This window comes from Balaenoptera ricei, chromosome 4 (assembly GCF_028023285.1).
Source record: "Balaenoptera ricei isolate mBalRic1 chromosome 4, mBalRic1.hap2, whole genome shotgun sequence".
Lineage (NCBI taxonomy): Eukaryota > Metazoa > Chordata > Mammalia > Artiodactyla > Balaenopteridae > Balaenoptera > Balaenoptera ricei.
Window position 1 is genome coordinate 100,754,036 of NC_082642.1, and position 16,695 is coordinate 100,770,730.

Here is a 16,695-nt window from a genome sequence, read left to right on the forward strand (position 1 = left end):
CTCTCCATCTGTTTGTATCATCTGTAATTTCTTTCATCACTGTCTTATAGTTTTCTGCATACAGGTCTTTTGTCTCCTTAGGTAGGTTTATTCCTAGGTATTTTATTCTTTTTGTTGCAGTGGTAAATTGGAGTGTTTCCTTAATTTCTCTTTCAGACTTTTCATCATTAGTGTATAGGAATGCAAGAGATTTCTGTGCATTAATTTTGTACCCTGCTACTTTACCAAATTCATTGATTAGCTCTAGTAGTTTTCTGGTAGCATCTTTACGATTCTCTATGTATAGTATCATGTCATCTGCAAACAGTGACAACTTTAATTCTTCTTTTCCGATTGGGATTCCTTTTATTTCTTTTGCTTCTCTGATTGCTGTGACTAAAACTTCCAAAACTATGTTGAATAATAGTGGTGAGAGTGGACAACCTTGTCTTGTTCATGATCTTAGAGGAAATGGTTTCGTTTTTTCACCATTGAGAACAATGTTGGCTGTGGGTTTGTCATATATGGCCTTTATTATGTTGAAGTAAGTTCCCTCTATGCCTAGTTTCTGGAGGGTTTTTATCATAAATTGCTGTTGAATTTTGTCGAAAGCTTTTTCTGCGTCTATTGAGATGATCATATGGTTTTTCTCCTTCAATTTTTTAATATGGTGTATCACGGTGATTGATTTGCATATATTGAAGAATCCTTGCATTCCTGGGATAAACCCCACTTGATCATGGTGTATGACCCTTTTAATGTGCTGTTGGATTCTCTTTGCTAGTATTTTGTTGAGGATTTCTGCATCTATGTTCATCAGTGATATTGGCCTGTAGTTTTCTTTCTTTGTGACATCTTTGTCTGGTTTTGGTATCAGGGTGATGGTGGCCTTGCATAATGAGTTTGGGAGTATTCCTCCCTCTGCTATATTTTAGAAGAGTTTGAGAAGGATAGGTGTTAGCTCTTCTTAAATGTTTGATAGAATTCGCCTGTGAAGCCATCTGGTCCTGGGCTTTTGTTTGTTGGAAGATTTTTAATCACAGGCTCAATTTCAGTGCTTGTAATTGGTCTGTTTATATTTTCTCTTTCTTCCTGGTTCAGTCTTGGAAGGTTGTGCTTTTCTAAGAATGTGTCCATTTCTTCCAGGTTGTCCATTTTATTGGCATATAGTTGCTTGTAGTAATCTCTCATGATCCTTTGTATTTCTGCAGTGTCAGTTGTTACTTCTCCTTTTTCATTTCTAATTCTATTGATTTGAGTCTTCTCCCTTTTTTTCTTGATGAGTCTAGCTAATGGTTTATCAATTTTGTTTATCTTCTCAAAGAACCAGCTTTTAGTTTTATTGATCTTTGCTATAGTTTCCTTCATTTCTTTTTCATTTATTTCTGATCTGATCTTTATGATTTCTTTTCTTCTGCTAACTTTGGGGGGTTTTTTTGGTTCTTCTTTCTCTAATTGCTTTAGATGTAAGGTTAGGTTGTTTATTTGAGATGTTTCTTGTTTCTTGAGGTAGGATTGTATTGCTATAAACTTCCCTCTTAGAACTGCTTTTGCTGCATCCCCTAGGTTTTGGATTGTCATGTTTTCATTGTCATTTGTTTCTAGGTATTTTTTGATTTCTTCTTTGATTTCTTCAGTGATCTCCTGGTTATTAAGTAGTTTATTGTTTAGCCTCCATGTGTTTGTGTTTTTCACAGATTTTTTTCCTGTAATTGATATCTAGTCTCATAGCGTTGTGGTCAGAAAAGATACTTCATACGATTCCAATTTTCTTAAATTTACCAAGGCTTGATTTATGACCCAAGGTATGGTCTATCCTGGAGAATGATCCATGAGCACTTGAGGAGAAAGTGTATTCTGTTATTTTTGGATGGAATGTCCTATAAATATCAATTAAGTCCATCTTGTTTAATGTATCATTTAAAGCTTGTGTTTCCTTATTTATTTTCATTTTGGATGATCTGTCCACTGGTGAAAGTGGAGTGTTAAAGTCCCCTACTATGATTGTATTACTGTCGATTTCCCCTTTTATCACTGTTAGCATTTGCCTTATGTATTGAGGTGCTCCTATGTTGGGTGCATAAATATTTACAATTGTTATATCTTCTTCTTGGATTGATTCCTTGATCATTATGTATTGTCCTTCTTTGTCTCTTGTAATAGTCTTTATTTTAAAGTCTATTTTGTCTGATATAAGAATTGCTACTCCAGCTTTCTTTTGATTTCCATTTGCATGGAATATCTTTTCCATTCCCTCACTTTCAGTGTATATGTGTCCCAAGGTCTGAAGTGGGTCTCTTGTAGATAGCATATATACGGGTCTTGTTTTTGTAACCATTCAGCCAGTCTATGTCTTTTGGTTGGAGGTAGTTTACATTTACATTTACATTTAAGGTAGTTATCGATTTACATTTAAGGTAGTTACATTTACATTTACATTTACATTTAAGGTAGTTATCGATTTACATTTAAGGTAGTTACATTTACATTTACATTTAAGGTAGTTATCGATATGTATGTTCCTATTACCATTTTCTTAATTGTTTTGGGTTTGTTATTGTAGGTCTTTTCCTTCTCTTGTGTTTCTTGCCTAGAGAAGTTCCTTTAACATTTGCTGTAAAGCTGGTTTGGTGGTGCTGAATTCTCTTAGCTTTTGCTTGTCTGTAACGGTTTTAATTTCTCTGTCGAATCTGAATGAGATCCTTGCTGGGTAGAGTAATCTTGGTTGTAGCTTCCTCTCTTTCATCACTTTAAATATGTCCTGCCACTCCCTTCTGGCTTGCAGAGTTTCTGCTGAACGATCAGCTGTTAAAGTTATGGGGATTCCCTTGTATGTTATTTGTTGTTTTTCCCTTGCTGCTTTTAATATTTTTTCTTTGTATTTAATTTTTGATAGTTTGATTAATATGTGTCTTGGCATGTTTCTTCTTGCATTTATCCTGTATGGGACTCTCTGCACTTCCTGGACTTGATTGACTATTTCCTTTCCCATATTAGGGAAGTTTTCAACTAGTCTCTTCAAATATTTTCTCAGTCCCTTTCTTTTTCTCCTCTTCTTCTGGGACCCCTATAATTTGAATGTTGTTGTGTTTAATGTTGTCCCAGAGCTCTGAGACTGTCCTCAATTCTTTTCATTCTTTTTTCTTTATTCTGCTCTGCAGTAGTTATTTCCACTCTTTTATCTTCCAGGTCACTTATCTGTTCTTCTGCCTCAGTTATCCTGCTATTGATTCCTTCTAGAGAATTTTTAATTTCCTTTATTTTGTTCTTCATCGTTGTTTGTTTGCTCTTTACTTCTTCCAGGTCCATGTTAAACGTTTCTTGTATTTTCTCCATTCTATTTACAAGATTTTGGATCATCTTTACTATCATTACTCTGAATTCATTTTCAGGTAGACTGCCTATTTCCTCTTCATTTGTTGGGTCTGGTGGGTTTCTGCCTTGCTCCTTCATCTGCTGTGTGTTTCTCTCTCTTCTCATTTTGCTTAACTTACTGTGTTTGGGGTCTCCTTTTCACAGGCTGCAGGTTTGTAGTACACATTGTTTTTGGTGTCTGCCCCCACTGACTAAGGTTGGTTCAGTGGGTTGTGTAGGCTTCCTGGTGGAGGGGACTGGTGCCTGTGTTCTGGTGTATGAGGCTTGATCTTATCTTTCTGGTGGGCAGGACCGCATCCGGTGGTGTGTTTTGCGGTGTCTGTGACCTTATTATGATTTAGGCAGCCTCTCTTCTAATCAGTGGGGTTGTGTTCCTGGCTTGCTAGTTGTTTGGCATAGGGTGCCCAGCACTGTAGCTTGCTGGTAGTTGAGTGGAGCTGGGTCTTAGCCTTGAGATGGAGATCTCTGGGAGAGCTTTCACCGTTTGATATTATGTGGAGCTGGGCCATCTCTGGTGGACCAATGTCCTGAACTCAGCTCTCCCACCTCAGAGGCACAGGCCTAACACCTGGCTGGAGCACCAATACCCTGTCAGCCACATGGCTCAGAAGAAAAAGGAGATAAAAAGAAAGAAACAAATAAAATTGAAAAGTTATTAAAATAATAAAAATTTTTAAATTAAAAAAATTAAAAGAAAAAGAAAGAAAGAAAGAAGAGAGCAACCAAACCAAAAAACAAATCCACCAATGATAACCAGCGCTAAAAACTATACTAAAAAAACAAAACAAAACAAAACAAAAACAGAGAGACAGAACCCTAAGACAAATGGTAAAAGCAAAGCTATACAGACAAAATCACACAAAGAATCATACACATACACACTCACAAAAAGAGAAAAAGGAAAAAAATACATATATCTATATTTTTTAAAAAAAGGAAGAGAGCAATGAAATCAATAAACAAATCTACCAGTGATAATAAACTCTAAATACTAAACTAAGATAAACATTAAACCAGAAACAAATTAGATGCAAAAAGCAAACCCCAAGTCTACAGTTGCTCCCAAAGTCCACTGCCTCAATTTGGGGATGATTTGTTCTGTTCAGGTATTCCAGAGATGCAGGGTACATCAAGTTGATTGTGGGGATCTAATCCGCTCCTCCTGAGGCTACTGGGAGAGATTTCCCTTTCTCTTCTTTGTTCACACAGCTCCTGGGGTTCAGCTTTGGATTTGGCCCTGCGTCTGAGTGTAGGTTGCCTGAGGGCATCTGTCCCTGCCCAGACAGGACGGGGTTAGAGGAGTGGCTGATTAGGGGGGCTCTGGCTCACTCAGGCCACGGTGAGGGGCGGGGGGGGGTTACGGGATGTGGGGCGAGCCTGTGGCAGCAGAGGCCAACGTGACGTTGCAACAGCCTGAGGCGTGCCATGTGTTCTCCTGGGGAAGTTGTCCCTGGATCACAGGACCCTGGCAGTGGCGGGCTGCACAGGCTCCCAGGAGGGGAGGTGTGGATAGTGACCTGTACTTGCACACAGGCTTCTTGCAGCAGCAGCCTTAGATTTTCATGCCCATCTCTGGTGTCCGCGCTGATAGCCACGGCTCGCGCCTGTCTCTGGAGCTTGTTTAGGCGGTGCTTTGAATCCCCTCTCCTCACGCACCCCGAAACAATGGTCTCTTGCCTCTTAGGCAGTTTCAGACTTTTTCCCGGACTCCCTCCCAGCTAGCTGTGGCGCACTAGCCCACTTCAGGCTGTGTTCACGCAGCTAACCCCAGTCCTCTCCCTGGGATCTGACCTCTGAAGCCCAAGCCTCAGCTCCCAGCACCCACCCGCCCCGGCAGGGGAACAGACAAGCCTCTTAGTCTGGTAAGTGCCGGTCGACAGCGATCCTCTGTGCAGGACTCTCTCTGCTTTGCCCTCCGCACCCCTGTTGCTGGGCTCTCCTCCATGGCTCCAAAGCTTCCCCGTCACCACCCCCCATCTCTGCCAGTGAAGGGGCTTCCTAGTGTGTGGAAACTTTTTCTCCTTCACAGCTCCCTCCCAGAGGTGCAGGTCCTGTCCCTATTCTTTTGTCTCTGTTTTTCCTTTTTTCTTTTGCCCTACCCAGGTACGTGGGGAGTTTCTTGCCTTTTGGGAAGTCTGAGGTCTTCTGCCAGCGTTCAGTAGGTGTTCTGTAGGAGTTGTTCCACATGTAGATGTATTTCTGATTTATTTGTGGGGAGGAAGGTGATCTCCACATCTTACTCTTCTGCCATCTTGAAGGTCTCTCCAGAGGTAGGCCTTTTAAAGATGAGTTCAATGATGAAGAAAGACTCTAGCTCTTAAATATGCCTCTTCACCATTATTGATTTGACTGTTTTGACCATCTATCTCCACTTCTCTAGATCAGTCTTTACCTTTTGGCTCCATAACATCTGTTTTCATGATTCTCCTGTTCATCTGAATGCTCTTTCTTGCCCCTTCATGCATTCTTCCTTCATCTGCCCACAAAATGTAAGTCTGCCTTTCTTTCTTCCCTCACTGCATTTTTGAAGTCTGTGAGCAGTTTTAGCTTCATCCAGACATTCGGATCACCTCCCTGAAGATCTGAGTATCTAGTCCTAGCTTGTAGACTCAGGTACCACAGACATGGTACCAGCTGCCAACTAGAAAAACCCACCTGGATGTGCCACCAAGAGCATCTCAAACTCCTGCTGCTATCCTTCGAATATGCTAGAAGCTAATCAAATCAACCTCAAATACAGTTCATGCTTTACTATCTCCATGCTTTTATTCATCCCATGGTCCTTGCTTAAATTCTAACAGTTGGAACTTTCCCACATTCCAAAGTCCATCTCAAACACTGCCTTCCTAGGGTAACTTTTTTCAGTGTGCATCATCAGATGATATTCCTCAAGCCACTGAACCTACGGAATTTTGTTAGCAACACTTTATGGTAATGGCCTTATTTTGTATTGTATTTTAGTTATGTGGTGTTTATTTTCTCCCATATTCTAAAAATTAGGGTTATGGCTTCTTATTCATCTTTGTAACTATTTTCTAGGTCTTAGGTTCTAACAGTGTCTTTTACTCATAGCAGGTGCTCATTAAATATATATTGCATTAAATTGGGTTTATGTATCAATGGTCATGTATGCGTTAGGGTTTGAAAGACCTGGAAAACCTACCTACCCAAAGTGTCTCCCTTACTTTTCAGGCCATAATAGCTTGCTTTGGAGACTTGCTCTTCTACAAATGGGAATTTTCCACGAAGTTGTGTCTTTTTGTTCCCTAGAAAGTAAACTATTGACTAGTTAAGTTACTCTGCCTTCTAAGATCTACTCATTATCTCCTAAGAGGGAGCAAAGTCTTCAAAGAATAGGCAGAGGTCAGGTATGTTCTCCAGGTAGTAACACATAGGAAAATGTACCTGAGACAGGTAGGGTAATGGAGAGTAGCTTGGGCTGTATCACTTTCTAGCTGTATGCCTTACATTTCTTAGCTGTAAAACGGGATGATGATAATATTTTCTACCTGACAGAGATGTTATGAGACTAAGTAAATAGTACTAAACTGTAAAGAATAAATACTAAACAATAAAGTACTTAGAATAATATCTGGCACACTCTAAGTGCTAAATATTCATATATATGGCATATATAGTATATATAATCATATGTATATTAAACATATATGTATATACCTATAATACATATACATTTAACAATTATTATAATTGTTGTAATTGTTATGTCACCCCATGAACCTGATGGCACATCCCAAAGAAACTCCTAGATAGCCAGAGACTTTCTGGGGATGGAGAGTGTAAAAGAAAATAGAACAGGCTTTGTCAGACAGACCAAGGTGTGACACACAGCGCTGCCACCTGTCAACTCTGCGCCTTGGGGAAGTTACTTAACCTCTGGAAGCCTCAGCTTCTTCATCAACAAAACCAGAATGCCTACTTTTACATATGCTTTGAGGATTAAGTGAGTTTTTGTTCTCCCTAGTGATTTTAAGATTGGATCTCATTCTTTTGGTGATTCCTATCCTTTTTCTGAACTTCACAGTTGTTTTCTTGATAAATTAGATTACAGACTTTTTGTTTTGAACCAAACTTGAAAGAAATGGGTGGCACTGTTCAAAAAAAAAAAAAAAATGGTGGCAGTACCAGCTAATAATTTCAAAATATCAATAATTTAATGCAGTAGTAAAATGTTGAAATGTGCACCAATTAATATGCACCAAGCCTGACAGACAACAAATACTTATCAAACTGTGGCTAAATCCTTAATCTAGAAAAAACTTACCAGTCAGAGCAGGTTTTGTTGTTGTTGTTGTTTTTTAATGAAATATGTTCTATCTATGGAAATAATTAACTGTACTAATCCACAGGTTTTACAGTTGATCATTTTTTTTAAGTACAAGAATTTAGATTTTTACTGAAAACAGAAAGTCCTTTCCATGTAGTCCTATTAGAAAGGATTTTTGTTGGGAGGGAGGGATGGGAGTGGAGGGGGGAAACAAAGGAGGAAAAACGGTCTTGAAAATATCTACAAACTCCCAGATATTTGCATCTGAAAGAAAAAGAGGTTTGGAACGTACTTCTCACATTTAGTCCTGTAGTTGTAGTGCTGTGATGTGGCACTTAATGCTCTAGGGGACCTCGAGCAAGCGTTACAAATGCAACCAAAAGTCTCATAAAAACGAGCCTCTTAACAGTATGTGAGCTGGTCTGCAATGGCCTCAGGAAATCCCCCCAGCTATTCATGTCCTTTTTACCCACTACATTCTCTGACTCAAAGGGAAACCTCACTTCACCTCCTTGACCAGAATTGAGCAGACACTGATTTGGTTACCCAGTGCTTTACGTATTCATTTATTAGTCTTCATCATTTGTATTCCACTAGAACAAAAGAATATATCTCTTCTTTGCATTAATTTAAGTTTAAGGATGTGCAAATGCGGATTTGTGAGAGAGTGCATATTTATGTTTATGTAATTTGTGTGTAGCTTGCTTTAATTTAAAATATTTGCCGTCAAAGCTGTAGTACATACTCACCATCACCTTCATTGTGCAGAATGATTCTGCTTGACATATTAGCTGAATTCCTAAAAACGTTGCATGTAAAGTGAGCTTTTTAGAAGAGAATCATGTTTTTCTATTTACTTCTATAATTAGTCAGGTTAAGTGTCACATGGGAAAAATAAGTGGCCCAATCCATAATTTAAAAAAAAATTAAGAATTGCAACTTTCACCTCAGTGATAATGATGCCTTTATCTATGGCCACTTTATGTGGCTTAATTGCCCCCAAGAAAAGCCAGTAAGAATTGAATCCAATTAAAAAGCAGATATTTTGGAAGCAAATGCTATGTGTAAACCACTGTACTGGAAGCATTGGGAAATTCAGAGAAGTGTAAGTCAGGGTTTATCCTCAGGGAGCATATAGTCTAGTTAAGGGTGCACAACAGAAAAGATGGGATTGTATACAACAATTAAAGATTTAAATAACAGTTCTAGATACTTAGATATGTTCTTTGCACAATTACATTAATGATTTATATTAAAATATACCAGGTAATTTCCCTTCCGTTGGAAGGACTCATTGATTGGGTACCACCTATTCTTAGAGCTACTGAGTGGCAACAGTGCATGGGCTCTTCATCTGAACTCGACTCATAGGTTAGTTTAAACAAAGTTTGGGCAATTCAAGCAATAATAATTTGCATCGTGGCAAAATACATGTTCCTGTCTTTTGAAATGTTGAACACCCAGTAGCTTTGCTACAGATTTTCCTTCAGGAATGCTTGTTGAACTAATAGACATTTCTAAGTAGATGTTTGATGTTAAGCAACCAAGGAATGGCCTTTGAAGATATTTTCACTCCTCAATACCAGCTTTGGATGCTATGTTGCTTTTATTTTGAATTTGTTCTTACTTAGGGAATATTGGCCAGAACAGAACCATAATAAATTCTGCAGCAGTGTCTATTTAATGTATAACTGATCATAATTGACCCAAAGATTATATAGGGATTTAAAGGAAATAACATCCTTAGTTACCACCTTAACTATAACCTGACAAAAAGATTAATGTAAGTTAAGGAGAAAACCATGGTAGTATATACAACTTAAATGCCTGAAAGTGTGCAGGCTACCATATGCAGTATTTCCATATATACCTTTACTCTTCTGTTGAAGTGTAAATAATAACATCAATAGTGCCAAGCAAATGGGATCTTTATCTTACAAAGCATTTAGAATATATCATTCCTTTTGATCCTCAACTTGTGATCTCAACAAGTTGTGAGATTATTAAGTCACATATCCACATTTTACAAGTGAAAAATCTATGAATTTAAAAGGGCAGATGACTTGCTTAAGGACACAGAGCTCTTAAAAGGTGCAGCTGCTTCCCCTGATGCACACGTTGTGACTGGCTCAGAGGAAGTAGCAATCCAAACAGAATCTTTTCCACACCACAACTGTCCTGCAAGGCACCAGGCACCAAAGAGTTGCCAAAATGTGACATGTAGACTTTAATCATGAGAGGATGGAAGAGCCCTCAGGCCAAAAGGCATACCTACTATGACTTCATGCAAGAAGGAAAAGGGATGGTTAGCTATCTTTTATAAGATATTTTTTTCCCACTTATACAGAGCCCTTGATAAATACTGTGAATTTTCATTACTAAGAAATTGGATAAAATCCTGATGATTTTCCATGAAAATCATGGTTGTTTCTGAACTGGTTGTGTGAGAGGTTTTTTTTGGCTCCTTAAGAGGTTGGACTTCAATATCTAAAAAAGTCTCAATCCTGATCTGGACAACCCTTCCCACCTACCAGGATTTATATCTTTTCCATTGAAAAATCTGTGAATATAATCAGTTGTCTTTGAGCTGGCTTCCTGGAGCTTCTTACTTACTTAAGAATATGGTATGGAAATGAAAGAGATCATGGGCTGCTTTACTAAAACTGAGTGGCACTGGGAATTTATAAAGAAGTATGACTCCGAATCTCACAAGCCACAGGCTTTCATTGGTGATATAGCATTCAAAACTGCCACTGCATTTTGCTACCTGATGAACAAATCAAAAAATTCAGCACCTGGTTCTAGAAGCTAAAAATGTCAGTGGGTCCTCCATTCATTATCACATCCTTTAAAAGTCTACAGACTTCCAGGCTTCATTTTTGGCTTGGAGAATTAGAACTGACATTTGAGCTTCTTGAACTTTTTTTTACTCTTATGTCTTCAGAGCCTCGGTTAATGTGAAATATCAAGGTGATATCCCCTACACCTTGGTCCCAGGACACTCGCAATCCAAATTGATGTTTCTTCCATAATAATAATGCTGCAGTTATAAAGTATATAGTGTTTTCATATTCATGATCTTATTATGTCCTATATTAGCCCTTTGCGTAGACAGGGCAATGATAATAATACTAATAATAATACTAATACCACTAATAATATAATATTGTCATCCCCATTTTGTATGTGATGAGATGAACTAAGAACATGATCTAAGGTCATATAGTGGGCAAGCAACAGAGCCACAATTAAATTACACCCAGATGAACAGGTGATATCACTCAGAGTCCAACATGTTTTTCACTAGCCTTGCCAGATCTCACAGATTTGCCCTATGATTCTCAGCTAGACTTTAGAATTATCTAAAGAGCTTATTAAAACAGAGGCACTCAGATAGTCACCTCTGAGTGTCTGATTCAGTAGACCTAGAGTAGGGTCCAAGAATTTATTTTTCTAACAAGTTTCTAGACAATGCTAATGCTGCCAAGAACCACTCTTTTAGGAGCACTGTCCTCAGATTGTATGCATATCTGAGTGGCAAAGTCCTAAGAAGAAAGTTTGTTTTGCATGGTGTTGCCTTATGCTGCTTCTTTTCTCCATTTCTGACCTCCACTAGGAAAAAGTAGAACAAATTTGGGGTGGGGGCCAGCAAGAGAGCACCTCACTGTTTAGAATAAGTTTCGATCTTCTTGCACTCAAGAATTACACAGCAAAACCCTTCAGTTTGCTTCTAACTAGAACCTACCGTTGACTGTTGTAGATTAACTTGGAGATGAGTACCAACCCACTGATGAAGAGCTGCTGTAAGACTGGACATAGGCAAGCGTGATTAGATGGATCCATAGGCAACTGATCCATTAACCAATAATCTTTACATATAGTTCTCCATGTCAACTTAGGAGGAAGTTCTTAAGGGCAAGAAGGAGAGACCCATTCTTGACCTATCCTAGTCAATATTTTTCTGAAGACTAGTAAGAAATCTTGTATCACAAACTCAGTTTGAATCAACAAGGTAATATATCTGCTTTTAAAAAAAAGCTAAGAAATATTTTAGCTGTGTTGTGAAATAATGTCCAGATCAAGGTAGCTGATAGTAGGGCTGGTTTCTCTGGAAGCTCTAGGGAAGAATCCATTTCCTTGCCTTTTCTAGCTTCTGGAGACCATCTGCACTCCTTGGCTCACGACCCCTTCCACAAATAACTCCAACCTCTTGTTTCTGTCATCACATCTCTTACTATTAGCTCTGACCCTCTGTCTCTCTCTTATAAAAACCCTTGTGATTACATTTAGATCACATCCACAAGACTCCTTTGCCATATAAGGCAACATTCGTAGGTTCTGGGGATTAGAGATATCTTTTTCGGGGTCATTATTTGGCCTACCACAGTTCCATTGTGGCGTGTCTATCAGACTACACATGGAACACAGAACCCCTTTCTCAGTACCAGAGTTTAAGAGCCCCTTTAATAAAATATGTCCAAAAGGAGGGTGGTCAGGACTGTGAAAGGCAAGAGTGTGACAGCCATGTTGCCCACTGTGGCTGAGGAGGGCATGGGACCAAGAAACAGACAAACTGGGTTCCAGTACTTATCAGATAATATGTCTAAGCCACTCAGCTTTTCTCTGCAAACTGAAAGAACCAGAGAATCTCCTAAATACCACCTAGGGCTAAGATTCTGTGCTTTTATAAAATTTAACAGGCTGTTTCTAGACGACATTTAAATTTAAAACCAAGAGTTTGTTTACTATCTCTAATATTCAGTATAAATATTGTCCACTTTTCTTTTGAATTAAAAATTCACTTAAATTTTGAATTTAGAATGTGTTAACCAAGGACTTCTTGCTATAAAAATAGTGGTGAGGCTATAAAAATCTCTAGTATAAGTGCTTTTCCCTTGCTAATTCTTAAATATCCTACGCAATAATACTACTTTAGTCTAACCATCAAATCACTAGTCTTAGGGCAATAAGTATACCCCTTTTACATATTGGAAACTCGAGGTACAGAGAAAATAAATTGCAATTGCATATGAAGAACTAAGAGAGTTAACAGTTGTTGCCTCCAGCTTTTCTGAGATACCATCTACCACCACAGCTAGATGTGATACCAGACAATATGTTAAATACGCCGAGCAGAGTGTACAGACCTTGTCCCGAAGATCTCAGTCTCAAAGCATGAGAAACAAATGAGAGGACAGTCACTGAATGACTTCTGTCATTATTACAGGGGTCAAAGAAGTGGGAAAGGGCTCGGGTTTTATTCTTTTTTAAAAATTTAATTTGGCTTGTTCTCCGATAAGGGCATGGAACTTGACCACTGATTCACAAAAGAAAACAGGACTAGTTTGATACAAATCTCTCTGCAGCATTAGAGTCACCCCACAAACACCAGTTTCAAATGATGATTTACAGAGGGTCACGAAGAATAATTTGGAGGAAGTTTATAGGAAGGAAAGCTTTGAGAGCCGAACCAGAAAAGGTGCTTGAAAGTAAATCAAATTATGGCATACATTGAATTATGGCATTTATTATTATGTGCAGAGTATGCATGGAATTTTGAACTAAAAGCTGAGGAAGCAAAGGTCTAGACACTCTCATGCATAGTAAATAAATTAACCCTTTATTCTTTTCCTTTCTATGCTCCTTATATTTGGTGACTTATTTTGGTTCATACAAATGTACACTGAAAAGGACTAATAAACCACGCTCTGCCATGGATGCACTTAACTATTTGTGCACATGACTAAAATGGATGCCTCTAGGAGATTTTCTTTGGTATCATGTAGACACAGTCAGTATTTCAAAGGTCAAGAATTCTTTGGGAAAAAGAGGTGGTCTGTGTGTGTTTATGACTGTCAAACTTTCCTAAGCTTATTAAGTTGGGAACCCTTGTCCTTTTCTTCTTTACTTGAAGATTATTCTAGTAATATGTTTGGTGAAGAAAAATGCTGTTAAATAAGTCAGGGGCTAATAACTGAATTAATGACTGTTCTAAAACCTATGAGTTCAATATACTATGCCATTCGGGACCTAGTCTTACTTTCTACTTTAAAAGATCAGTTTTCATTGCTATTTTTTATGCTGGAAACTACACAGTATAAGGAAATCAGCTTATCATGAGCAGGTCATCAGCTCTTGAAATATCTGCCCATGAGAAAAAAAGATGATTGGAATCCTGTCACCAAGGAAATGGTTTAAAAATCTGTTTATTTCAGTGCCAAACAAAAATCTCAACTAGTTATCTTTATTTTGCAATGACTTTAATTCTTTTGCCCATTCATTCATTTATTACATGGCTACTATATACTAATCATTTAGAAAAAAGAACACCCTAGATGGTTATACAAACCTTAAATATAACTATATGTTTGTGTGTGTTCCTATGCTTTTTTAAAGAGCACATTTGTGACAGGACGTGAAGAATGGCATAGTCAGGGAAAAATTAAAGAGACACGATGTAATTATCCGAACTGGAATTAAGCCAATTAATAACCCATGTGCTAACACTACCCTCAAAGTGCTGAAAATGCCGTCAGATATTTAAATGCCCTGGGTGGTCACAGCCAGCGATCTTCACCTCATCCATTTTCAGCACCATCCAGGGACATGGCTGACCCTGGCTTCTGAGGAAGGGCTGCCACCTGAAGTGAGCTACAGAGGAGGTACAGGTTGTATAGTCCTAGCACAAGATTCTTTCAGGTGATCGTGAATGGATTTGCACTTATTTTGTAATGAAATCGAAACACTGGTGTTTTATGCATTTGCTCATTTATTCAACACATATTTACTGAATACCTACCCTGTGCCAGCCCAGCATTATGGCTAAGAATGCAGGCTTTAAAGTCAGATTGCCTGTGTTTCATCTCTGGCTCCACACTTATTAGCTGTGTGCTCTTGAGCACGCTAGCTGTGTGCTCTTGAACAAGTCACCTAAATCTTCTATGCCTTGATTTTCTTTTCTATGAAGTGAGGATTTGTAGTACCTAATTCATAGGGTTGTTGTGGCACTAAAGTATGATGAAAAATGTTAAGTACTTAGCAGAGTGCTTATCACAAATCAAGTGCTCAGTGATATGTTGGTTATTATTATTATTAGCCAGGAAATATACAAAAGTCTGGAAACAAAGAGATCAAACACCCCTCAGATAATCCTTGAAGTTTAGATTCCAGAATTTAGGGCTTTTAAACTTTACCCTTTCCAACAGAAGTCTGTATTAGACTTCTGGATCTGTATTAGATCCTTGCTTTGCTATGTGATTTCATGTCTTGAACCTGCATGCTTTGAACATAATACACTCAGCACATCCATAGTATGCAGTTTTGTTTATTCACACCCTCATTTTCTGCCTTCCTCAATAAAAGCTCAATAAAAGCTACCATGTAATGACCAGCCACAGATTCTATCTGTGTTAGCTCATGTCATCCTCAAAATAACCTTATGGGATGGATATTATCACCTTTTACAGACAGGGAAACTGAGACTCTGAGAGCAGCTGTGACTTACACACTTATACAAACGTCTGTTTGACTCCAAAGCCCATTCCCCTTTCACGCAGGTCACCTAGAACGCATTCACTAAGGACTGCACTGCTCTGCCTTGGGTTCTTGCCTATCAGGTGCTTTGAGACCTGCAGGAGGACCTACCAATGTCAAAATCACTGATTCCTCTTCCCCCTAAATTGATTGACTGTGGACCGTATGTTTTAGACATGTCACAGCAGTCATTGTTAAAGAGGTTGTCATGCAAATAAAACTAAATTACTCTGGCCATGACTTCTCTCAGATTACTTGCCTTTGAGTGGGCTCCCAGGTGCCTGACATTTCTTTCAGTTTTCTTCCATCACCCTAAGTAGCAACGTCGTTGCTGAAGCATGACTGAGAGTTTTCACTTTTATATACACCATGATTCTTGTTTTAGGACAAGAGACTTAATCTCTCCAGTAACATCTGATAGAACTGTTCTCTTCATAAGCACCCCTTTCCCCCTTAAAAAAAATTTACCTTCAATTATCTGCTGTAAGAGGAAGATCCTTACTGAATATGATCATATATGTCCAAAAAAGATACCATCAAATACATAGGCAGATAATACAGTTTTCCCCTTTCTATTTTAGTAGCTCGTTTCAATTGAAATATATAGGAAAAGTTGCCTATAGCTAATCTTCCAGGTAGAAAATCTCATCAGTGATTGAAAATGACACTGTAAACTGAAAGATTCAATCTCTTTCACCTACAGTGTGCCTATATTTTAAAAATGAATTATATGAAAGAACCACATCTTTTTACATGGTGATGTATAGCGGACAATATTCACAAAGAGAATTGCAAACTCTGGAAGAGGTCTTTGTAGATCGATCAACTGGCCTTCACTAGGTTGGAATGTGGCACCAGCTATACCTTGCTGAGACTGGGCCTGTACAATGTAATATTTTTCTGCTTTTCTCTGAGAATGAATTAAGCACTTAAATCCCTATCCCTAGAATTCAAAATGAACCCCCAAAAATTTCCACTTGGCTATTTAGACATTTTTAAGAATTAGAGGTCTGTACACTAACTGTATAGGTGGAAGAATCTTATTATTATGAAGACAAGGGTGATTTCCATACCTGTTGGGCCAGAATCTTTAAAGAAAGCTGGAAGTTGTCTGGTATGATGGAAACAGAACTGGTGGGCCACTGGAGCCCTGGGTTCCAATGTCGACAATGCTGTTGCCTTTATGATTTATTAGCCTGAGTCTCTGGCCCTCAGTTTCCTCATCTGCTAGGGCGTTGGAGAGATTGATCTCTGTGGCTTTTCCCGGCTCTGGTATTCTCTGGGTCTGCGAATCGCCTTCAGTGTCTGCCATAGTCTGCCTTGCCAGCTCTGTTTGTCACAAAGATTAATCCATTTTAACTGTACCTTGGAGTGCTCCCGAGAGAGAAGGATGGATGGATTGTTTTGCACCTATTATTGCATCAGAACTTTTGCCTTTTTAGACGCGATCGTGCCGTGCCTAAAATCTGTCTGCCTGTCTGCCCACTGACTTTGTGCTGATCTCTTGCCACGGTTCCTCT

The 16,695-nt window shown here is 38.6% G+C and overlaps 1 protein-coding gene across 23 annotated transcripts in view; it reads left to right on the forward strand.

Annotated features, from left to right (window-relative positions):
* The window catches only part of ZBTB20 (zinc finger and BTB domain containing 20), a 784,241-nt gene that overhangs the window by 648,758 nt on the left and 118,788 nt on the right, over positions 1-16,695 (forward strand). The window lies entirely within an intron of this gene.